The sequence below is a fragment of the Erpetoichthys calabaricus genome, chromosome 12, assembly GCF_900747795.2.
Source record: "Erpetoichthys calabaricus chromosome 12, fErpCal1.3, whole genome shotgun sequence".
Classification (NCBI taxonomy): domain Eukaryota; kingdom Metazoa; phylum Chordata; class Cladistia; order Polypteriformes; family Polypteridae; genus Erpetoichthys; species Erpetoichthys calabaricus.
Window position 1 is genome coordinate 155,637,926 of NC_041405.2, and position 26,783 is coordinate 155,664,708.

Consider the following 26,783-nt stretch of genomic DNA (forward strand, 5'->3'; position numbering starts at 1 on the left):
GGATGTCAAACTCAACGACTGAGGGCCAATAGATAGATGTAAAAGGCACTACATAATAGACAGATAGATAACCCATTAGCATAAAACACAACTTCTAATTATACACAACTTCTGATTGTAAGGGATGTCAAACTCGATAACTTGAGGTCAACAGATAGATAGATAGATATGAAAGGCACTATATGATAGATAGCCAGATAGATATGAAAGGCACTATGTAATAGATAGATAGAGAGACAGACAGATAGATAACAGAGTGGCACATTACACAACTTCTAATTGTAAGGGATGTCAAACTTGATAACTTGAGGTCAATAGTTAGATAGATAGATATGAAAGGCACTATATAATAGATAGATAGATATGAAAGGCATTATATGTTAGATAGATAGAGAGACAGACAGAAAGATAGATAACTGAGTGGCACATTACACAACTTCTAATCGTAAGGGATGTCAAACTCGATAACTTGAGGTCAATAGATAGATATGAAAGGCACTATATAATAGATAGATAGAGAGACAGACAGATAGATAACCGAGTGGCACATTACAAAACTTCTAATTGTAAGGGATGTCAAACTCAATAACTGCAGATCAATAGACAGACAGAGTGACAGCATATACAGGATAGATAGTTAAGCCGGTGGCACATTGCACGACTTCTCGCCAAAGGGGATGTCAGACTTGATAATAACTTGAATTGCCTTTCCCGAGGTTTCTTCCTTTTTTTTGGGAAGGGGGGGGGGGTTCTTGTCTTCTTAGAGAGTCAAGGCTGAGGGGCTGTCAAGAGGCAGGGCCTGTTAAAGCCCATTGCGGCACTTCTTGTGTGATTTTGGGCTATACAAAAATAAACTGTATTGTATCGTACAACAGCAGAAACTGGGAATTGCAGGGTATGACAAATTACACGACTCCCTGGTGACTTTCCAGAGCACTGTGAGCTAACTGCCTTCTGACAGCCATCGGTACTGCCTGAAGGTGCTGGTGTTGTACGAATGTTTTTCGGGTACGATGAGTTCAGTTGTATTCTCTTCCCATTTTTTCCATTGCAGTACATAAAGCAAGAGACATCAGACAGATGAGCCTCACTTCTGTTTGCAAGGTCCAAAAACACCCACGTTCCTAATTTCTAGTGGCTGCATTATATGCACTTCCACTTTGGGATGATATACTCATTGTTCTCAGTCCTCACACACCCCCACACAAAGGCTGGCCCTACCACTTTCATTGGGGTGGATCGCAGACTGGCCTGACTGAGTCAATGGGTATGTCAAACTACACGACCGCCCCACGGCCCACTAAGATTATGCAAATGAAGACAGCAACTGAAAATCACTGGGAAGGTCATGTAATGTGACATGGCTATTAGGGGAGTTGGCATTGTTAAAGTTGCCTTAGTGTGTTGGTGTGTGTGTCCGCACATGGGAGAGACAGGGACGGCTCCTGACAACCTGGTCCAGCTCCAGGGGGTCATTTACCCGGGTGAACCCCCCCCCCCCCCCCCCCCCCCCAAACATCATGTCGAGCCCCTTCCTTCAAATCACATTGTCTGGTACACTGTTACGTGATGTTTTTTTTTTTTGGTTTAATCATACCATACCATTTTGGTGTGCAGCCGGTGCTGCCCAAGACCCACTTATGTGGAATAAAACAAAGTATACTGGTTGTTCAGAATGTATCCATTTTGTGGCTTATAACAAATGTATGAAAAACGGCATTGTGGTTCCTTAAACACTGATCGATAATAATAATTAGATGTCCGTGTGGCTCGTCACCCTTCTAAGTTCTAAGAACTGTAAGGAGCACCTTCTAAGTGGACATATGGTGGACTGTCACTCCACTTGAGCATTGAGACCCCCCCCCTCTGACCACCTTCTACAGGCGACTGTTTCGGGATACGGTATTTATAAAGACAGCATTCCGGATTTCCTTTAACTTTTAATTCTGGACGACTCCGTGGCTCAGCCTTGTAACGGTTAAACCGAGCCTTGGATATTCTTCATCACACGCGTGTTGCAATCGTTATTTGTAGCATTTAAAAAAAAAAGAGAGAAAAGAAAATCGCACTCGCGAGTTAGTCACACTTTCTTATGATGATGCTGTAATTCAACACCTCGATCTGCACCCACACTCGAGAAGACAGCAATAAAAAGCACACTTTTTTCCGCGATGCCTCTTCATGAAGAATGTGTGTCTGCAGGGCACAAACTTCACTCGGCAGACAGCTAGAGAAAGTTTTTTTTTTTCGTTTCTTCTCCTTTTTTTTTTGTTCACAAACCGCAAAGGTCAAAATAGGAGAAACTGGGAGTGCAGTTCTGGAAGCGGCGCTTGCCTCCGTGCGCGAGTCTAAATGTCAGGGAAATAAAGGAAAACGAAAAAGTAAAGCCTCTAGGGGGAAGGCGGAATATTAAAAAAAAGAAACAGCTATTCTCCGGGGTGGTGGTGATTACACGCTCCTGCCGTAGGACTCGACTGGTTTGTGAAAACCTGATCTGCTTTTGTGTGCCACCGCGCTCACTTTACTTTAATGAGCGCTCGTTATTAAGGCGGCATTCGATTGGCTGATCGCCAGCACAAGGGTGTGCGCGTCGGGCACGTGACACCGCCCTGCCTCTTAACGCCCAATTAAAAAGCATTCGCTTTATGTATTGAGGAGACCATTAAAGGCCCGTGAGCGACCCGCGCTGATTTTCATACCTTTTGGGAAAACTTGAGAAACGCAGAAGGAGATGAAACTTCTCATATTGTTAAGGTAAATCTGCACTCAAAAGTATTGAAACATATTGGCAGCGTATTTTCTCTAGTGAGCTTTATCAGCAACATTAAGAGGCGAAATCTACCAACGTTTATATGCCCAAGGTACACGGAAATATTTCCAAGTGAGATAAATAGGAGCGGCTGTATACTGTATAGTAAGTCAGTCAGTCATTGTCCAACCCGCTATATCCTAACACAGGGTCATGGGGGTCCGCCGGAGCCAATCCCAACCAATAAAGGGCGCAAGGTTATATGATAAGTATAAACTCTTAAAAATAGTACTAGGATGTTGTCCCGTGTTAGCCATTATGAATGTAGAGAAAAGCCAAGCAAAATGACACCTTTTATTGGCTAACTAAAAAGATTACAATATGCAAGCTTTCGAGGCAACTCCGGCCCCTTCTTCAGGCAAGATGTAATCGATGATTACTGTACATCTTGCCTGAAGAAGGGGCCTGAGTTGCCTCGAAAGCTTGCATATTGTAATCTTTTTAGTTAGCCAATAAAAGGTGACATTTTGCTTGGCTTTTCTCTTAAAAATAGATAGATAGATAGATACTTTATTAATCCCAAGGGGAAATTCCCATACTCCAGCAGCAGCATACTGATACAAAAAACAATATTAAATTAAAGATTGATAATAATGCAGGTAAAAAACAGACAATAACTTTGTATAATGTTAATACCCCCAGGTGGAATTGAAGAGTCGCATAGTTTGGTGGAGGAACGATCTCCTCAGTCTGTCAGTGGAGCAGGACGGTGACAGCAGTCTGTCGCTGAAGCTGCTCCTCTGTCTGGAGATGACACTGTTTAGTGGATGCAGTGAATTCTCCATAATTGATAGGAGCCTGCTGAGCGCCCGTCGCTCTGCCACAGATGTCAAACTGTCAAATAAAGGCGCCAGCAGGGGTTCCGAAAACACCCATCCACGGGAAGTTTCCAGAAAAAAACTCTAATAATTTAGATCCATAAAAATCTCCATACAGTAAGTAGCCAGATATAGCCGATTTATGAAACACCAATAGCTCCTGATTTTAAAAGGACTCTCACTACATACAACGCCACAGGCTAAGTTCAGGTTTTCTTACTAAATAAACCATGAATTAAAAATGTCAGCGTTTTTTCTACAAATTAGAATTTTTTTTTTTTTTTTGCAAAGCTCCAAGTACCAACTTCATATGCAAAGAACCCTTCCCAAAATGAAAAGGCTCTTTGTCACCCAATGACTCCATAAGGAAGAACACAACCCGGTAAAGAACCATAAAGTGCCATTAAAGAACCAGGATTTTGAGAGTATAACAGGTAGATAGTTATGGATGATACTCTATAATAGATAATAACACAGACAGATATGAGTGGCAGTAATCATTGATAACATAATCATAATAAACAACACCATAATGCTGGGATGGCATTGTGTGTTGTTTAATTGTATGGACCTTATTACACCAGGGGATGGATGTAACACCAAGATGTCAGGAAAACAGACTGACAGATGTGGAAAACACTATAAAATAGATAATATAATACAATACACTTTATTTTTATGTAGCCCAAAATCACACAAGAAGTGCCGCAATGGGCTTTAACAGGCCCTGCCTCTTGACAGCCCCCCCAGCCTTGACGCTCTAAGAAGACAAGAAAACCCTTTTAGGGAAAAAATGGAAGAAACCCCGGGAAAGGCAGTTCAAAGAGAGACCCCTATCTAGGTAGTTTGGGCGTGCAGTGGGTGTCAAAAAGAAGGGGGGTCAATACAATAAAATACACAGAACAGAACAAATCCTCAATACAGTATAAAAATAAGACAGATGGCTATGAATGGCAGTATGTAATTGACAGAAGCGAAAACCGCTATGTCATAGATACATAGACATGAAAGGCGCTATATTAAAGAGGGATAAACAGGCTGATAGATGTGAAATATATAATAGATAATAAGACAGATAGCTATGAATGGCAGTATACAACTGATAGATCTGAATACTGCCCAGTCATAGATATATAGACTTGAAAGGTGCTATATTAACGCCAGACTGATAGATGTGAATGATATTATATAATAGATAATAAGACAGATAGCTATGAATGGCAGGATATAATTGATAGAAGTGAAAACCGCTATGTCATAGATACATATCTATGAAAGGCACTATATAAAAGTCAGGTAAATAGACTGATGAGAATGATACTCCATAACAGATTATGAGATGGATGGTTATGAATGGCAGGATATATTTGATAGATGTGAAAACTGCTATGGGCAGCACAGTGGTGCAGTGGGTAGCGCTGCTGCCTCGCAGTTAGGAGACCTGGGTTCGCATGTTTGCATGTTCTCCCCGTGTCTGCGTGGGTTTCCTCCGGGCGCTCCGGTTTCCTCCCACAGTCCAAAGACATGCAGGTTAGGTGGATTGGCGATTCTAAATTGGCCCTAGTGTGTGCTTGGTGTGTGGGTGTGTTTGTGTGTGTCCTGCGGTGGGTTGGCACCCTGCCCGGGATTGGTTCCTGCCTTGTGCCCTGTGTTGGCTGGGATTGGCTCCAGCAGACCCCCGTGACCCTGTGTTCGGATTCAGGGGGTTGGAAAATGGATGGATGGATGGACATGAAACCTACAACACAAAACACAGATGAATAGATAGACTGACGGATGTGAAAGGCTATATCACGGACGGACAGATAGATATGATACTATATGATAGCTAATAAGATATGAGTGGCAGTTTATAACTGATAGATGTGAAAACTACTGCCATTGATACATAGACATGGAAGGCACTACATGAAAGATGTAAGTAGACTGATAGATGTGAATGATGCTATATAATAGATAATAAGACACCTTTGAACGGCAGTATGTAATTGATAGAAGTGAAAACTTCTATGAAAATGGTAGATAGATGTGAAACCTACAAAACAAAAGACAGATGAATAGATAGCAGTAGAGTGTTGTACCGTGTTAGCCATAGATTGGTACAGGTTTTAGTTAGCCAATAAAAGGTGTCACTTCACCCTACTTTCTCCTAGATGAACAGACAGACTGACAGATGTGAAAGGCTATATCATGGACGGACAGATAGATATGATACTATATGATAGCTAATAAGATATGAGTGGCAGTATATAACTGATAGATGTGAAAACTACTGCCATAGATACATAGACATGAAAGGCACTATATGAAAGACAGATAGATGTGAAAGCTACTGTGCAGATTTGAAAGTCACCACATGTCTGTAGTGCTAGGGTGTTGTGCCGTGTTGGCCATTATGAACGTAGTGAGAAGTTAAGTAAAATGACGCCTTTTATTGGCTAACTAGACAGATTACAGTATGCAGGCTTTCAAGGCAACTGAGGCTCCTTTTTCAGCCAAGATGACTGATGATTACAAACTGGGACCTGAGTTGCCTCAAAAGCCTGCATACTGTAATCTTTCTAGTTTGCCAATAAAAGGCATCATTTTGCTTAACTCTGCGGTGGGCTGGCGCCCTGCCCGGGGTTTGTTTCCTTGCCTTGCGCCCTGTGTTGGCTGGTATTGGCTCCAGCAGACCCCCGTGACCCTGTAGTTTTAGGATATAGCGGGTTGGATAATGGATGGATGGATTTTGTTTAACTTCTCACTAAAGCCACCATATGTGAAAGACAGATGAAGCGATGATAAATGTGAAAGGTGCTACATTACAGACAGACATACAGTATAGGAAGGCTGTGGTGGGCTGGCGCCCTGCTTGGGGTTTGTTCCTGCCTTGTGCCCTGTGTTGGCTGGGATTGGCTCCAGCTGACCCCCGTGACCCTGTAGTTAGGATATAGCAGGTTGGCCAATGACTGACTGACTGACTGAGGAAGGATTTTACTTAACATAACTAGATATGAAGGATGCTGCATTAAACAGTCTGAGGAGTATTGTGCTCGAACAACAGATAGATTAATGTGAAAGTCACAAGATAAGCTGGGCAGACATGAAAGACACAAAGTGAGCGACACGTACGGCCGAGTGACTTTCACGCCAGCCCGTTTGACATGTAGAATGATAACCGTGGTGCTCGATACCAAAGACGGGCACACCGAGGTACAGATAGGGCGGCGCATGTGAAAGGTGGCGCTCTACGAAACACAGAGATGAGCATCCAAGTCGCTGTGTTAGACAGGCAGATTTGAAGGGGGGGGCTGCGTGAGAAGGACGAACGGACAGACAGGCCAGCTCTGTTCTCGTGTATATAAATAAAATACAGAGCAGCACCTTTTTCGTTAATAAGCCATGAATTTGTACCCACAAAGGCTCAGTGTCACACTTTTCCCGATTTCGGATCCAAGCACGAGTCACTGTTACGCCAATTAATTTATGAGGTTACAAAACTCCAAGTCCCCTGGTGCGACACATTTTTGCGTTTAAATGGTGTTGTTTGTGGTAAACAGCACCATGATAAGTTTAACAAGAGCAAAGAACGTTTGACATTGATATGTAAATGAGGTCTCTATGGTGTAAAATAACTATTTTCTATTGAGACGTGCGCATGAGTCTAGGCCACTTTAGGCCGGACGCGCGCCAGTGCTACCCTCGGAGCAAGTGCTCCTGCGGTGACACATGTAGCGTCACTCCAGAAAGTGAAACACACCACGTTGGTGTCCATTCCTATTTACAGAGCAGTGCATGGTGTATAATGTCAGACGCACACATACACCGTCACTAGGTGTGCACAAGGACACTCACTCAGCTATCTATGAAATGTCCTCATGCCACCCTGTACATGCCTGGAGTCGCTTCATCCAATTTCAGGGTCACAGTGAGCCCTGAGCCCCTCCTGACTGGAAGAGACCGAGGCAGGAAGCAGTCATGGTGGACATCGATAGTGCACTTCAAGACACACACACACACACCACACCATCTAGTATATAATCAACGTGCATTTCTAACAAAGATAACACCAAAAAATACATAAACATAATGTGAACTCCACATAACCAGAAGGTACGATTTGAACTCCATGTCCAGTCTTTACAGCGGCGATGCCATAGGGGCAGGGCCGTCTTAACACATGGGCACGCTGGGCAGTCGCCCGGGGGGCCCCATGCTAATCTATGTATGCTGAGTGGTGGTGTAGCTGGGGGTCCCCAGTGCACTGCACTGCGTAGGGGAACCATTTTTGATTTTCAAAAGAATCATGCACATGAAGATTCAATCAAGAACCCTCAATCGTTAGGATCAGTACCAGGCTCCGGAAGTGCCCAGGAACAGATAACTGATTTGTCAAATGCCACTGGCTTCATCATTTTACCAACACAAGGACACAACCCAAGTTCAGGTTTTCTGGATCTGTCGTATCCTGCTGAGTCGCCTGCCATACGTTAACGATTTCTGTTTTGTCCACATATGCGTATTAGGGACCTTTTCAAAGCCCTAAAAAACAATTTGACATGCAAAGAACGCCGCGAGAATGAAACGGCTCTTAGTCAAAAAAGGCTCAACCAACAAGGAGCCACACGTCCCAGAAAAGTGCCATTGCAGAGGCTCTGCTGTGTTGAGAGTAGTGTGTGAAAAGACGACGAGTCCAGGTATCCTGCAGACATCATGTACAGTATGGTGTGTGCTGCACACATATGGGGGGTCTGCGGCCCACTGGGATTTATAAGAACTCACTAACTAAACTGTGTACTAACTGCAGACGCCTATAACACCCATACATACTACACTGTATGTATATAAATATATATAGCTGTACTACTGGATGAACTTACTACACTAGAACACTTGAAGTATTTAGTTACACATTTGGTTGCAAGTGTTTTATTTAATGTTTTTGTATTTATTGAGCTTCTGTAAAAGGCCAAAATTTACTCTGGGCACAAATAACGTTCTGTTTATCTATCTATCTATAATATAATGCCTTTTGTATTTATTATAAAGTGCACTTGATATCTATTTATTCATATCTTATTTCAAATCTATTGCCTAGTGCCATTGATGTCTTTCAATCACAAACTGCATTTTGTATTTATGAGACGGTGCCTTCCCTGTCTTTTTATCCGTTTGTTTCCTGTCTATCTGTTATGTGGTGTCTTTATCTATCACATCATTTCTTTCATACTAATCAATTATATGCGGCATTTGATATATGTTTATAATTATATAGTGCACTTGACATCTATTTATTCAAATCTTATTTCATATGTATTGTACTGTGCCATTCATATCTATCATATAATGCTTTTCCTAAATATTCACATCTATTATGTTGTTTGTCTATCATAATTTCCTTCATACCAATCTATTACAAAATGACTTCTGTAATTATATAGTGCCATTCCCAGCTATCATATAGTGCCTTATGTGTTTATTCTAGCTCTCTATAATATATTGTCTTTTATATTTTTTTTGCATTTCTAGAATTATACGGTGCACTTGACATCTATTATATATATCTTATTTCATATGTATTGTACTTTGCCATTCATAGAAAAGGCATTATATGATTGATATCTATAAATCTATTATGTAGGGTCTTTGTCTACCCTATAATGTCTTTCACACCAATCTGTTATATAATGCATTTGATACATTTCTATAATTATATACTGCACATGACATCTATTTATTCATAATTATTTCATATTTATTGTATAGTGCCATGCATATCACTCAATCATGTAGTGCCTTTTGTGTTTATTATATAGTGCCTTTCCTTTCTAGCTCTCTATAATATATTGTCTTTTATATTTGTTTTATATATCTAGAATTATACCATGCACTTCACATCTATTTATTCACATCTTATTTCATATGTATTGTATTTTGCCATTTATATCTAATAATAATAATAATTCATTACATTTACATCTATCACATAATAGATAGATAGATAGATACTTTATGCCTTTACTATCTATAAATCTATTAGGTAGGGTCTTTATCTATCATATAATGTCTTTCACACCAATCTGTGTAATGCATTTGATACACTTCTATAATTATATACTGCACTTGACATCTATTTATTCATAATTATTTTATATTTATTGTATAGTGCCATTGTCTAGTATGAAATCTCCTATATGATAAAACAATCTATTATATAATGCATTTGTTATACTTCTATAATTATATAGTTCCATTCTTATCTATCATATAGTGCCTTTCCCCTCTAGTGATTTATAATATTGTTTCTTTTCTACTTCTTATATAGTGCCTATTTATCTATTATTTGTTGTCTGTCTATCATATATCAGATTTCATACTAATCTATTATATAATGCATTTGTGCCTTTCCCCTCTAGCGATTTATAATATAGTGTCTTTTCTACTTCTTATATAGTGCCTATTTATCTATTATTTGATGTCTGTCTATCATATATCAGATTTCATTCTAATCTATTATATAATGCATTTGTTATACTTCTATAATTATATAGTTCCATTCTTATCTATCATATAGTGCCTTTCCCCTCTAACGATTTATAATGTAGTTTCTTTTCCACTTGTTATATAGTGCCTATTTATCTATTATTTGATGTCTGTTTATCATATAGGAGATTTCATACTAATCTATTATATAATGCATTTGTTATATTTCTATAATTATATAGTTCCATTCTTATCTATCATATAGTGCCTTTCCCCTCTAGCGATTTATAATATTGTTTCTTTTAAACTTCTTATATAGTGCCTTTCCTATCTACTTATCTATTGTTTGATGTCTGTCTATCATATATCAGATTTCATACTAATCTATTATATAATGCATTTGCTATACTTCTATAATTATATAGTTCCATTCTTATCTATCATATAGTGCCTTTCCCCGCTAGCGATTTATAATATTGTTTCTTTTCTACTTCTTATATTGTGCCTATTTATCTATTGTTTGTTGTCTGTCTATCATATAGCAGATTTCATACTAATCTATTACATAATGCATTTGTGCCTTTCCCCTCCAGCGATTTATAATATAGTATCTTTTATAGTTCAGGCCTTTCCTATCTATCTCTTATGCATTGTCTTTATCTATCATATAATTTTTTCATATCAATCTACTATTTTAAGTGTTTGATATCTATTTATATTTCATATTTGTTTCATATTAAAGGTGCGTCCATATCTATATACTCCAGTATATAGTGTCTTTCATAGTTATCGCGTTTAATCGCGTGTGGCCTTGGACTTCAAACCTCGAGGTTGTGGGTTCAAATCCCGCCACGGACAGCGTGTGACCCTGAGCAAGTCACTTCACCTGCCTGTGCTCCAAAGCAACTGCATCTCTCCAGTGCTGTAAGTCGCCTTGGATAAAGGCGTCCGTTGATTTTGGTGTGTTGCCGTTTCGGCCCCTCTCCTGTTTGATCTAACTCGGTGCCACTGAACATGGGGAGTCCACTCGGTTTGTGTTTTCCCTGATTTCACTATAGGTACAATTAAAATATAACGAAAGTATCGTGGTATATGCACAATTCTAAAACCCCCTCGAACTCGGTGTGTGTGCCGTTTTTGCCCGACTAGTGCACTGTACGGTTTCGTACATAAAGCGCACGTACAATGCACGTCGTCACAATTCTTGTTAGTTTTTTCGCCTCATTTGATCCCATGTGTTTTAGTTTCAAATTAAATAGTATGCAAGTTGTTCACTGTATTCGTTTTCCTGCTCGTTTTACTCTGCATATATGTGCGCACTTTACACATTTAAGTTCAAGTACTTAATTGTGTATTATCGCACAGTACAAACCGGTTGTAAAATCTTTTCGTTGAGTCTCACTAAAGTGAATTTGATGTGAAAGTGCTGTACGGACCATTCCGTAACGATTTTCTATCTCTTCTTCTTTGTTAACCTTCCCATTTTGTTTTGCACTTTCAAACCTGAGCTCCGACTCGCTAACTCGTTGCTTCTCCTGACGGCAGACCTTTCTGTTCAGCGATCCGTATAGCGAAGGGAGAGATTCGTGGCCGTTTCAGGGGGACTTGTCTCCTAAATAGAGAAATGAATCATCTGGAAACAGGAGGGTGAAAGGCTTTCCAGGGCACCCTTAAGCTGTATAGTCACCCTGTTATGTCCACCTACAGCCAGATCAGAAGGTTCAAACGGCGAGCCGTGCGGATCGGGTTTCTCGTCAGTGTAAATCAAGCCAAAGCCGAGCTCAAGTCGCGCTCTGTACGCAAACAAACGGCCGTGACTTTTGTTCTTTGGCAAGTTCCCCCGACGGATCGAGCAAACTGGAGAGATCAAAAAAAAAAAAACGCGCACCTTACTTTACTGTACTTTACACGTAACAAGATCGGGTAACAATGTTAAGCGAAAACAAAAGAAAAAGGATGGACAATAAGAGTACTCGGGTGAAACAATCGAGCGAACCAAACTCGTGAAAAGCGGCAAATTGCCTTTTCGTCTTCTATGCACTAAAGCGCAGGGAATTAAAAAAAAAAAAAAAAGAGTGCGCGGTCCGTTCGGCTTTGTGCGTGAAGTCCATTGAAACGGCGCTCGGGAATCCTGTAAAGCAGCATCGGCGATCTAAATCTGCCGTTTATTGAATGGCATAAAGTCAATGTAGCAAGCTGGTGACAAAAAAAAGGGTCTGTGCCCATTGTCTTACCTTTCAGAGCGAGTCCAAACGGCTCTCAGGCGACCCCAACTCCGCCCCCCCTCCCCTTTTTCAACCTTAGAGGGGGGTAATAAAAAAAAGAAGACTGAAATCCACCGGTTCACTGGCGTGAGCTACGTTGTATCCATAAAAGCGAAGCCCTTGATATCCCAAAAGTGAAGATCGAGATTTCTGTATTTATTTATTTTCTGTCTTTTCTTTTTTTTGTTTTTCAGACACAAAGACGCTGCGCCGCGCAGCCGGAGAGCCTCCGTTATGCGCCTCCTCTTCGCACTCCGTGCCACTCTCACTGCTGCGTCGTCTCACGCACTACAGAGAGGGGCCTTCTCTCGGGATGGAGGGAGGGAGGGAAGGAAGGAGGGAGGGGGGGGGGGGGTGTACCAGAGAAAGGCCTCATCACGTGACCCGACTGGTGAATGACACCGCGGATTAGAAACAGATGCGAAGGGGTAGGGGGGGGGGGGGGGGGGGGGGGGGGGGGGGGGGGGGGGGGGGGGGGACTGATGTTGTTGCGGGGGGTCCACTCAGCCAGATATATGACTCTCGTAAAAAGGTGGGAGAAGTACAGGGTTGTCGGGCCGCGGGATGGGAGGGGGATGTGTGCGAGAGCAGAAGAGGTTTTTTTTTTTTGGGGGGGGGGGGGGGCGGATGATATGAACCTGTGCGGCGGTGGGGGGGGGGGGGGCGATTAGTCCGCAAAGTGAATGAATGAAAAGTCGCGTACTGGCCCCGAGCGAAGACAGAGAGGGGAGGTACGTACCAGTATTTGGCCCTTTATGTAGAATGGGGTCTGGTGGCTAACCTGGAGAGGATGAGGGCCGGCTCTGGGTTATTCTGTGGACCTGAGTTTGGGGGTGGCGGTCGCTCTGCACATAAGACCCACACCCTACAGAGAGTGCGTGAGCTGATGGGACATCCCGGATCAGCCGCCAACTGGTAAACTGCAGAAAACGGTCAGGGTTGGTAAGCGTGGAAAAGGGGAAGAAAAAAGCCCCCCCCCCCCCCCCCCCCCACACCATGTCCCCCAATTGCTATTTGTCCTTGGACAGTTTTTTTTTGCAGTGATGCTTCATCGGTTATTACTGGAAAAGAATGCATGGTAACAAATTTGCACTTGGGGACTTTGGGTCATTACGGTTTTTACTGTGACTTCTTGCAAAGCGCCATATGGTTCATATCAGCCTGTAAAATTAGGAACTCACTTAATGAAATTCGGAATCGGGGTTGCTGGGCGGGGGGGTTGGGCGAGGAATCAAAGCCAATTCCAGCAGTACTGGGCACAACGCAGGAAACAGTCGTCTCACACACGCGCACGCACACACACGCACGCGCACGCACAGCGCTCACCTTTGAACCATCAAGTAACTTAATAAACACATCTTTGGAATGCTGGCAGTGGCGGACAGAGCTGGTCAATTCATCAGTGGACACAGGCGCCTGCCTGCCATCTGAGGGGACTATTTATGAAAGACACTGAGGGAGATCCGACACCCCCTCCCTCCCCCCACAATCAGCCATGGTGATCAAACAATAATGATAATGAGTGGGCGCTGTTGCCCACCGGGTACCGTTTATGAAAGTAGAAGTGCACACGCTCCACACACCAAAGAGTACACGTTCCTTAAAATCTGTGATATATACATAAAGGGGCACCGTTTCTGCTACACATTCTGGACACCAAGAGGGACTCCCCCTGCCCCCCCTCCCCACACACAGCTAGTCAAATTCTAATAATTCCGATTACCTGCTCTGCCTAGGGCTCCAAATTTGCTTCAACTGGCACTGGTGGCAGAGTAAGGGCCACAGGAATTAGTGTCCCCCAGCAGTCAGCATCTTGTGGGGGGAAGTACAGGGCATCTGCTTCAAAAATACAGACAGAAGGGACAATGAGGTGGGGGACCCCCCCGTCATCAAATTCTAATACTTCAATACTTCAATGAGTGGGGCACCAAGGGGCAAAATCCACCCACCCCCCAGCCTAGGGCTCCAAATATGCCTTGACCAGCACTGACAGCCCACTTCAAGCACGGCATAGGTGTCAGAATTGTGTTAAAAAGTCTTTTTTTTGGTCACGTTTGTAGGACCTTTATTAGGGTGGGGGCTGTAGGCGTAGTTTAAGTGGATGAGGTCTTCTCAACATCTGTACTATGTTGCTAAAATAAGTTTAAAAAACATTTTTTCCTCAGTTTTGAAAGGCCACAGTTAATGTAATCATGTTCATGCTCAACAAGTCAGTGACACAGTGGATCTCAAGCTGGTTAACCACAAGGAGACAAAGACTACAGATAAGAGGAGAATGAGGTCATTAGTGGAGTCCCTCAGGGGGATTTTGTCTTGGGTCCGTTACTTTTTCTGATTGTATTAATGACAGATTTCTCTAACCACTTTAAAAAAAGGATAAGTGTCTGTGTGCCTGTCTCGTTTCTATGTCCCTGTCATTCTAAAAGATGGTGCATCACATTTTTAGCAATAAAAAACATTTGCATCTGTCATTCCAACAGATGGTGCATCACAAAAATGAGCACTTCTTTTACAAATCCCATACCAAATGACATTTAACAGAGTCATATGTATTACATTTGTTATTCCAATTGATGGCGCATCGCGAACATCACTTCTTTCAGGAATCTCATACCAAATGGCATGTAACAGAGACATATGAATTGCATCTGTCATTCCAACAGATGGTGCATCAAAAACATTATTGCTTCTTTTACACATCCCATACCAACTGGCATATAACAGAGATATATGCATTGCATTTGTCATTCCAACAGATGGCGCATCGCAAACATCACTTCTTTTAGGAATCCCATACCAAATGGCATGTAATAGAGAAATATGAATTGCATCTGTCATTCCAACAGATGGCACATCACAAACATTATTGCTTCTTTTACACATCCTATACCAATTGGCATATAACAGAGACATATGCATTGCATTTGTCATTCCAACAGATGGCGCATCGCAAACATCACTTCTTTTAGGAATCCCATACCAAATGGCATGTAATAGAGAAATATGAATTGCATCTGTCATTCCAACAGATGGCACATCACAAACATTATTGCTTCTTTTACACATCCTATACCAATTGGCATATAACAGAGACATATGCATTGCATTTGTCATTCCAACAGATGGCGCATCGCAAACATCACTTCTTTTAGGAATCCCATACCAATGGCATGTAATAGAGAAATATGAAGTGCATCTGTCATTCCAACAAATGGCGCATCACAACATTATTGCTTCTTTTACAAATTCCATACCAATTGGCATGTAGCAGAGACATATGCATTGCATTTGTCATTCCAACAGATGGCACCTCAATCCAATGGCATATAACAATGATGTATGCATTGAATGATGCACTGTAAATGGTAATGCTGAGGTCTAAGCTGATTACTTAGATTTCAGCCCATCTTAGATTGGTAACAGAGACATATGAATTGCATCTGTCATTCGAACAGATGGTACATCACAAACATTACTGTTTCTTTTACAAATACCATACCAATTGACATGTAACAGAGACATATGAATTGCATCTGTCATTCCAACAGTTGGTGCATTACAAACATTATTGCTTCCTTTACAAATCCCATATCAATTGGCATATAACAGTAACATATGCATTGCATTTGTCATTCCAACTGATGGCGCATCACAAACATCACTTCTTTTAGGAATCCCATACCAAATGGCATGTAATAGAGAAATATGAATTGCATCTGTTATTCCAACAGATGGCACATCACAAACATTATTGCTTCTTTTACACATCCCATACCAATTGGCATATAACAGAGACATATGCATTGCATTTGTCATTCCAACAGATGGCACCTCAATCAAATGGCTTATAACAATGATGTATGCATTGAATGGTGCACCGTAAATGGCAATGCTGAGGTCTACGTTGATTACTTAGATTTCAGCCCGTCTTAGATTGGTAACACAGGCAGTACTTAATAATCTTGTGAAATTTGCAAATTATACGAAAAAAAATAATTTGGAAACACTTAGACAAGCTTCAGAACCGGACAACCACTTGTAAAACACAGTTTAATGACTAAAAGTGCAAAGTGTTACACATGGGCAAATTATAAATTCAAGATGGGAGACACTGACCTACAGGAAGAGACCTCTGAAAAGGATTTAGGGGTTTATGTTGACCAAACACTCTCAGAATCTAAGAAACGTGCAGAAGTGATTAAAAAGGCAGATCATATCTTAGGGTTATGTCATAAAAACTGCTGAATTGAAATCAAGGGAGGTTCTGCTCAAACTACATACTGCACTGGTGAGACCACATCTGTAGCCCTGTGTGCAGTTCTGGTCACCACAGTACAAGAAAGACATAACAGCACGTTCAGAGGAGACCAGCCAGGTGCATCATGGGACTTAAGAACATGTCCTACTGTGACCGACTCCAAGAATTAGACCTGTTCAGTCTGAGCAGAGGAGACAGCGTGTGGGACCTCATCCAGGTTCTCAAAATTCTGAAAAGCATTGATACAGGAGGGTGGCACAGTGGCGCAGTGGTAACACTGCTGCCTCGCAGTTAGGAGACCCGGGTTCGCTTCCCAGGTCCTCCCTGCGTGGAGTTTGCATGTTCTCCCCGTGTCTGCGTGGGTTTCCTCCGGGCGCTCCGGTTTCCTCCCACAGTCCAAAGACATGCAGGTTAGGTGGATTGGCGATTCTAAATTGGCCCTAGTGTGTGCTTGGTGTGTTTGTGTGTGTGTCCTGCGGTGGGTTGGCACCCTGCCCGGGATTGGTTCGTGCCCTGTGTTGTCTGGGATTGGGTCCAGCAGACCCTGTGTTCAGATTCAGCGGGTTGGATAATGGATGGATGGATGGATGGATTGATACAGGAGATCCAGTGACATACTTTGACTAAATGGGGAATCACATACTCGACTTCTGTAGTAATTATGGAGGAATGCATTTAGGACTGAAGCCAGAAGCTCCTCTTTACACAAAGAGTTGGAGGAATCTGAAACAAATGACCAAGACCTTTGAGAAGATTCTGGGTGAGATATTGGGACCCCTGAACTATTAGTTAAACAAAATGAGCCCGATGGACTGCATGGACTCCCCTTATTTGTTAAATTTCTTATGTTCTTATGTATTGTGTGTACTGCCGCCTCGTAGTAAGCAGGCACGCCCCGGGTACTCCCTGCCTAAAGCTTGCATGGGGGGGTCCATGTGGGTTTGCTCCAATTTAGTCGCACAGTCCAAAGTCATGCAAGATTTGTGAACTGATGATATTAAACTGACCCGTGATGTGTGTGTGTGTTTGTGTGTGTGTGTTCACCCTGCGATGGGCTGGCAGCCTGTCCAGGGGTCGTCCCTGCTGGTGACTGTTGCATGCTGGGATAGACTCCAGCTGCCCCACATGCTTTTGCTGGATGAGTGGGTTTAGAGGGTGGATGGATCAACAAATTCTATAATCCTCCTGCTCTTGGACAATTCTCTTGTGCATGTCTCCTGTCCTTATAACAGACAGAGAAACAGTCAGTACGGTTAACTTATTGGGCTGACGCCATAATCCAAGGAGACTTACAGCATTTGAGACACATTTGGTTCTTCAGGTGTAAAACAGGAAGGTGAAGTGACTTGCTCAAGGTCCCACAGTAGCGGGATATGAATCAAACACCTCGGGGTCTGAAGTCTTATGTACACACTTATGCACAAGCTAACACAGCCCCCCCCCCCAATTCAGAGGCATAAATCCTCCCTAATGTTTTATTTGCTTTATGTTAATCGTCATTTGTCAATTAGTTTCAGTGGCTCGGCTCAAAGGGGACCTTACTTACGATTGCCACTCAAAACTCCAAGTGGGACCCTAACTCCACCCTCCCTGGGGGACACACCCTTCTGGTGGGGGGACTGACCCTCCCAGACCTGAGTTCGATTACCAATAAACTCAGCTACTCAAAACCCCAATTCCCAATTCTCAATAACCCCACAATTCCCAGGGGGGCCGTCCCTTCCTAGGAGACCCACCCTCCCGGACCATAGTTTGATCGCTCAAAAGACCAAGAGGGCCCCAAACCCCGCCTCCTCAGGAACCCACCCTTCACCTTAGTTTGATCATCAATATACTGAGCTACTCAAAACTCCAAAGGGGACCCCCTAATGCCACCATCCCTGGGGGACTCACCCTTCTGGGGGGGGCCCTCCCTTCAGAGGACCCACCCTCACAGACGTTAGCTGATTTGTCAATAAACTGAGCTACTCAAAACTCCAAGGGGGACCCTAATGCCACCCTCCCTGGGGGGGTGCACTCTTCCAGACCTTAGTTCGATCATCAGTAAACAGAGCCAAAACTCAAAACTCTCAAAGGGGACCCTAACCCCACTGTCCATGGGGGACTCACCCTTCCTGTGGGACTGATCCTCCCAGACCTTATCTCAATTGTCAATTAACAGAGCCAAGGGGGACCCTCACCCCACAATCCCTGGAGGACCCTCCCATCCCAGGAGACCCATCGTCCCAGACCATCGTTCGATCATCATTAAACTGAGATGTTCAAAAGCCCAAGAGGACCCAAATGCCACCCACCTTTCTCGGAGGATGACCTTAGTTGGATCATCAATAAACTGAGCTACTCAAAACTCCAAGGGGGACCCCACTTCCTCCCCCGGGCCGTTATTTCCAGGCCCACCTACTTTGCACTTTTTTACTTTTTGTTAATTTCCTGGGCGTATTTCTGTAATTCTGTATTTGACCATTTGTAAAATGAATACTTGCGGTTTAACTGAGAACTTGCCTCCATGAAGAGCGCTCTACATAAGTGAACTGCTTTCACTGTAACTCTATACATTTTCCCATGGTGACAGTATCTGTATATGGGTTGGAATTGCATCTGGGGAAGGCTTGAGCCCAGTGCATCCTGGGTGGGCTGTCTCTCCCAGTGACCCTATGTAACATGGACAGGTGGAGTGTCTTGCTCGTGGTCACATAGTGGTGTCAGTAGTGGGATTTGAATCCACTAACCTCAAAGTCTGAAGTCCAAAGTCTTTACCACTAAGCCACCCTGCCTGAAAGTGCACTTAGTGTACAGCTACTCCCTACACCCTGAAATATTGCAGTTACACCATTGGACCACAGGGTGGCACTGCACTTCCCCAAGCTCCTACTAGACCAGTAGTTAAATGTCATGCTAGATTGATTTTGTTCAATTGCTGTCAGTTCTTTATGTTTTGTTTATATGTGTGTGTGTGTTGGGGTGGGGGGTGTTTGGGGGGGGGGGGGGTCCTCCACTCATTATGCACTTATGTGGAAGTAAGCTAATAAATACAGTGAGCTTATTCATCATTCATTCCAAATCTTCACTCCTGCCCTGCTCTTATTGACTTACCTTATTGTTTCCTCCCTGGGTGGGAGTGGAGGGCGGCGCTCAGGTGGGGGGTGGGGGGGGGGGGTTGAAATAAATGGATGGATGGATGGACACGTACAGAACAAGCACATGTTGTACCAGTGTGTAAAAGATTGTTTTAGCAAATGAAAACCTATCTTGTGGACATTTTTACCCAATGTTTATTTGGAACTGCCACCTGGAGACAAAGCTCTTTTTTATTTGTCACTGTCAGTGGTGACAGCTTGAAATTAATGTGTGCTTCTCTGTATTGTGGACACCGGATCAATACGCTGATAAATGCACCGCCTTTTTTTCTACATGTTTGACGGCAAAGCCGCCCGCCAGAGCGCCTCTCCTGAAAATCAAGCATTAGATGCCAAAGGAACCCAATAATTCAGATGGACTTCCATGTCACCCTCAAAAAAGGAGCAGGAGGGCTGCAAAGCAGAGAACAGCCCCCCCCCAAGCAGTACAAGTAGTATTGTCATCTGTACGGGGGTACCATGACGTGTCTGTGTGACCGGCTGTGACATCTACAGGTGATGCCTCTCAAGTCTCGACCTTTGACCTTCTCGTATCTTGTCCTTATTTATACGGTTCAGCTGTTCAGTTTGACCAGAAGTAGGCGTGTGTGTGTGTGTGTGTGTGTGTTGGGCAGGGGGTCTGCACTTATTTACAATCCCACCAACCAGGGAACAAACTGAAATACACATTTGTATTAACTCCTAAATGTTAACAGGGCTTCATGCCACCAGGGGTGACTTCTCAATGGTGGTTTCATTTTGACACCAAGAGACTACAAGCGCACTCAGAGGGAATTCCATGGCTGGAAAAGTTTAGAGCAGTTCATGGAAGATGACTTTGTACATAAACGGAATTAAGCAGTTACTGGAAGGATTCATGATATGATGTGAAATGATAAATAGAATGGTGGCACAGTGACAGCACTGCTGTGTCCCAACCAGAGGACCAGGGTTTTCATCTGGGATTCCCCTTTCTGGAGTTTGAATGTAATGCTTGTGTCTATGTGGGCTTCATCTGGGTTCTCCAGTTTATCTAAAATCCAAAGACATGCGGGTTAGGTGGACTGGTCATGTTAAACTGGCCCCTGTTGTATGTGTGTGTGTGTGTCTTCATCCTGTGATGGGCTGATGCCCTGTCTAGTGCTTGCTGGGCTAGGCTCCAGCTTCACCGTGACTGTGCAGTGGATAAGTGGGTTTAGAAAATGGACGGATTGTATCAGAAAGTAATATTCTCAAGCCCAATCCAATTGAAGGGCTTAGAAAACAGAAGCTTCTCCCTTGAGCAAACAGCCCATGCCCATCACAGTGCCCACTTATGCATACGCTAACATTTGGAATCAGTTATCCTAGTGCACACATGTCTTTATGGACTTGGTAGTTAAAGCAGAATACTTGGAGAAAAATCTACAAGAGCAAAGGGACAACGGTGCCAACCCTGTAAAGATGCCATCTGGATATAGGATTAGAAATCAGAATGCTGAATCCAGGAGGCAGCAGCACTACACACTGTGCCACCATACTGCCCATAGATTATATTGTGATGATCAACTTGTCACCTTGTCCTGTCCCAGTTGTGTTGACTGCTTTTGTAAGTTGCTTTAAACAAAAGTGTCTGCTTAGCAAATAAAAAAGAATGGACTATTATATTATATTATATTATATTATATTATATTATATTATATTATATTATATTATATTATATTATTATCATTTTCTAACCTGCTTAATCCAGACCAGGATCTCTGGTGGGCTTATTCCAGCCAGCATAGGGTGCAAGGCAGGAACAAACTCTGGACAAGGTGCCATTCCATCGTAGGGTGAACACACACACACCAGATACACACATGGGCCATTTTGGTGCCACCAATTGACCAGCCTGCATGTCTTTGGATTATGGGAGGAAGCTGGAGTACCCTGAGAAAACCCACACAAACATGGGGAGAACACGGAGACTTCACACAGGGAGCACCTGGGATGAGAACCTTAGTCTCCTTATTGCATGAGAGCAGTCCTGTCACTGTGCCACAACTCAATCCTATTCTATTCTGTTTGCAATATCACTGTACCACTGTGCCACTCTTCTATTCTTTTCTATTCATGCTATCACTGTGCCACCGTGCCACAATTCAATTTTATTCTATTCTGTTTGTGCTATCACTGTACCACTGTGCCACTCTTCTGTTCTATGCATGCTATCACTATGCCACTGTGCCACAATTCAAATCTATTGTATTCTGTTTGCAGTATCACTGTACCACTGTGCCACTCTACTATTCTATTCTACTCTATTCTGTTCTATTCATGCTATCACTGTGCCACCATGCCACAATTCAATTTTATTCTGTTCTGTTTACGTTATCACTGTACCACTGTGCCACTCTTCTATTCTATTCTATTCATGCTATCACTGTGCCACCGTACCACAATTCTATTTTATTCTGTTTGTGCTATCACTGTACCACTCTTCTATTCTATTCATGCTATCACTGTGCCACCGTGCCACAATTCAAATCTATTCTATTCTGTTTGCAGTATCACTGTACCACTGTGCCACTCTACTATTCTATTCTATGCTATTCATGCTATCACTGTGCCACCGTGCCACAATTCAATTCTGTTCTATTCTGTTTATGCTATCGCTGTACCACTGTGCCACTCTTCTATTCTATTCTATTCTATTCATGCTATCACTGTGCCACCGTACCACAATTCTATTCTATTCTGTTTGTGCTATCACTGTGCCACTCTTCTATTCTATTCATGCTATCACTGTGCCACTGTGCCACAATTCAAATATATTCTATTTTGTTTGTGGTATCACTGTACCACTGTGCCACTCTACTATTCTATTCTATTCATGCTATCACTGTGCCACCGTGCCACAATTCAAATATATTCTATTCTGTTTGAAGTATCACTGTACCACTGTGCCACTCTACTATTCTATTCTATTCTATTCATGCTATCACTGTGCCACCATGCCACAATTCTATTCTATTCTGTTTGTGCTATCACTGTGCCACTCTTCTATTCTCTTCTATTTCTACATTGGCATCCTGCAGTAGTACAGTATGTTTTAAGTTCAAGTCCTTGATGCAGAAGCTGTGTATCTGGAGACTCTTGTGAATTCCTCTGCTCCTTTTTGACCACTCAGAACTGCTGATGAAAGGCATCTAGTGATGCCACCACTGCATGGCATCAAATCTCAATCTAGACTCACTTCAGGTGTACCCCCTAGCTGCTGGAACAAGCTGCCCACATTCAGATGAACTGCTGGCTCCCTCGAGGTGTTTCAGGAGCGTCTGAAGACTCTCCTGTTTGGTGAATTTCTATCGATCTGATTGTGTCTTTGGTAGGTTCTTGTAGGATTTAAAGTCAGAACACTGAATCCTTGTGGCAGCAGCACTACAGTCTGAACAACCATGCCACCCACATATTATATTATATTATATTATATTATATTATATTATATTATATTATATTATATACCCCAGCCATGCAGCCTATTTAACACACACACACACACACACACACACACACACGTAACCTCACATTCACAAATGGGCCCGTTTGGACTCACCATTAAATCTGACTTGTACATATCTGGGCATGTGGCAGAAAAACACGAGTATCTAAAGAACCACTGACTCAGAGATGAGGAGAACGTGAATCATCTAAAGAAACAATGCCAAGACACAGCACTTACAGTAAATCAAGGACACTGGATCCACGAGATGGCAGTGCTACTCATTGTGCCTCCATCTATGGAAGCCCTTTATTATATTGTATTGTATTATCCATCCCTCCATCTTCCAAACCTGCATATCCAAAGCTGGACAGTAGGGAAGCTGGAGCCTGTCCTAACATGTACCGAGGACAAGGCAGGAACAATACCTGGAGGGTGAAGACAGACAGATGGACATGCACATATATATGCAGTCTGGTGCCCCACCAGGGTCTGGTTAGTGCCTTGTGCACAATGCCACTGAGACGGGCTTTGGCCCCCTGCCACCCCAAATTGGGCTGAGAATGTAATGTCATGTCATGTTTGATGGTCCATAAGCCCCAGCAGCCCTAGTCGGCTCACGGCTGGGTGATGGTGGCGCTGCCAAGTTGCTGCAGGCAGGCTTAGTCTCCGGTGAGTGGACAGACACAATCAAACAGCCCCCTTAAAAGAGAGAAGAGAGAAAGCAGAGCGGGATGACCACAGCCACGCTGCTTTTCACCAGTTACATCTGACATTGTGACAAACAGAAAAAAATATATAGATAGAGTTTGGGAATTACCCGCTGGAGAATATTATAAAGATGGACATGAGAAAAAAAAGAATGGGAAGGAAAGAGTGAAACTACATAAAATAAAACTATTAAATAAATAATCATAATAAAAAAAAATATACAGAAAACATGCTGCAGAGAGCGGCAGGCGGTGTGATCTACAGCCCATTCGGAAACATTCTGTAATTAACGGCTGATCAGCGCAGTGGGTATCTGTTGCACAGAACAGCGTCTGCTCGCCCAGCTGTAATCCTGTTGGCTATTTAACTACCAAATCAAACATTTCTTTCATTTGCACTTACAAAGTGACAAGAGCAATCTGTAACTTGCGAAACAAGCTGAACACAAATTGAGTTTTTACCGTCTCCTTCTCTTCATTGTATTTCTAGCTCGTTCCCTGTTTGTTATTCAGCATCCTATCCGCTGGAATACACGTCTCCTCGTCTCTTTCATATTCTCTCATGTCAAAGATAAAGCAAACAAAACCAAACAACTGATATCTTAGACACAATGCCATGCAATGCAAACTAATACAATACTGCACAATACTACTGCATTTACTTTAATATGTGAAACCACCAACTGTACTATACTATACTATATTATACTACAGGACAGTGTGCTGATAAAGCCACCATTTATACTTGTCCATATCATACTCTATCAGTCGTTATGTTGATAAAGTCACTCTACTCTACTCTACTCTAGTGATGAAGCCACCATATGCTAATCCTATACAATACCAATCATTATCTTGATAAAGTCACCATACATTCTATAGTAATGTCATTTTATGCTATGCCATGCTATATTATACTCTGTCCATAATTTTGTTGATAAAGCCATATTTTATATTATACTATACTATATTGCATTGATTGAACCACCATTTGTGCTATGCTGTACTATACTATGCTCTTTCAATAATTATATTCATAAAGGCAACAACTATACTATACTATACTATACTATACTATACTATACTATACTATACTATACTATACTATACTGGTGAAACTGCCATAAATGCTATGCTACTCTATTATACTATGTTGATGAAGCCAACATACTGTACATTCTATACTAATACTAGACACTATTAATCATTGTGTTGATGAAGCCAGCCTCTATATTGTTCTCTGCAGTATTATACTTTACTACATTTATATGGTTGCCATATATGCTTTATTGTCATCATATTTTTTTATATTATACTACATTACCATCTATACTAAATTGTGTCGTGAAGGTTACGAAGATGTTAAAATAATTATGCAACAGTAGTACTGTATTAAATTTCAATCATTGTACTGATGAAGCCACCATGTGTACTATACTATACTATACTATACTATACTATACTATACTATACTATACTATACTATGTTGTTGAAGCTACCATTTATAGTAATCACAATACTATATTATATCAATCACTGTGATGATGAAGCTACAATCTATCTTATACTATACTGTAGTATACAGTGTTAAGGAAACCATCATATATGCTATACTAATGCTGAACTGCTATATGCTATGGTGCACTATACAATACTCTATCAATCATTTTGTTGATGAAGGCAACCGTCTATGTCACATTATATTATACTATTGATAAAACCACCACATATGCTTTACTAATCCTGTATTATATAATATTATTTTATAGTTTATCACTCATTGTGTTGATGAACCCATCATCTATGTAATACTATACTATACTGCATTGTTATATTGTGTTTAATATTCTGTTACATTATGCTGTGCTATACTGTACTATACTATACTATGCTATATTATAATCTACCAATCTACCAATAATTTTGCTAATGAAGCCATCATGTGTACTATACTATACTATACTATACTATACTATACTATACTATACTATATTGTTATATTGTGTTTGATATACTGTTACGTTATGCTGTGCTATACTGTACTATACTATTCTATGCTATATTATACCAATCTACCAATAATTTTGCTAATGAAGCCATCATGTGTACTATACTATACTATACTATACTATACTATACTATACTATACTATACTATACTATACTATACTGAAAGCAGAATGAATCTACATTTTGAAGTAACACTTCTTCACAGATGTATAACGCAGTGTAACTTTTCTCTCAGGGGTCTACTGCTCTACTCGAGGAACGCAGCAGATTGCCTACTAACAATGTAAAACACTTCTTCTTCGTGTAAATACACGTAAGTTAATTCAGTCCTACTGAAAACAAACAAGAAAAGAGAAGCAGACCCTTGGATCCAAACTAAACTCCTTGTCTGCTTCTCTGACTTTAACCCTTTCCAATCTCCGCAGACCCGTTCAGTCGTATCCTTGGACGTTTTGAGCGGTAATAGTAAGTAAGGTCCCCTCTCTCTTGAGGCGAGCCACTGAAATAACTGACAAGCTGACGCTTGTGTTAAAAGTCATCGGAGACGTCAGATACAAAGTGGTCGTCTCTAAAACAAGGAACACACACTTCTCCTGTACTTCAGACGAAGCCCCCGATTTGTTTTGTGTGCCTCTTCTTCTGTGTCTCTCTAGGGCGCCGGTGTTTGTGAGTCACCCGTCAGGAAGGTAAAGTGTAGTTTCAGGTAGCCAGCGTCGAGTGTCTGACATTAAGGATTTGTGCTCTGGATACGAGTTTCTTTGTACTGGCGGCCGTCTCTCATTCCAGTGCTCCCCTTGATCTCGTACGTTTTACTGAGGGGCACTCACTACAGCCTACTGCTTTATGGTGGCCTGTTTGGCCGAGTCT

The 26,783-nt window shown here is 42.1% G+C and overlaps 1 protein-coding gene across 3 annotated transcripts in view; it reads right to left on the minus strand.

Annotated features, from left to right (window-relative positions):
- ptprsa (protein tyrosine phosphatase receptor type Sa) overlaps positions 1-12,654 on the minus strand; it is a 525,319-nt gene extending 512,665 nt beyond the window's left edge. For 2 of the 3 annotated variants that reach the window (XM_051934973.1, XM_051934974.1), the window contains exon 1: positions 12,327-12,653. The gene's annotated coding sequence lies outside the window, so the exon portion shown is untranslated. Of the gene's footprint in view, positions 1-12,326 lie in introns of all 3 variants that reach the window. The other variant, XM_051934972.1, reaches the window with a different exon arrangement.
- Positions 12,655-26,783: the final 14,129 nt, after the last annotated feature.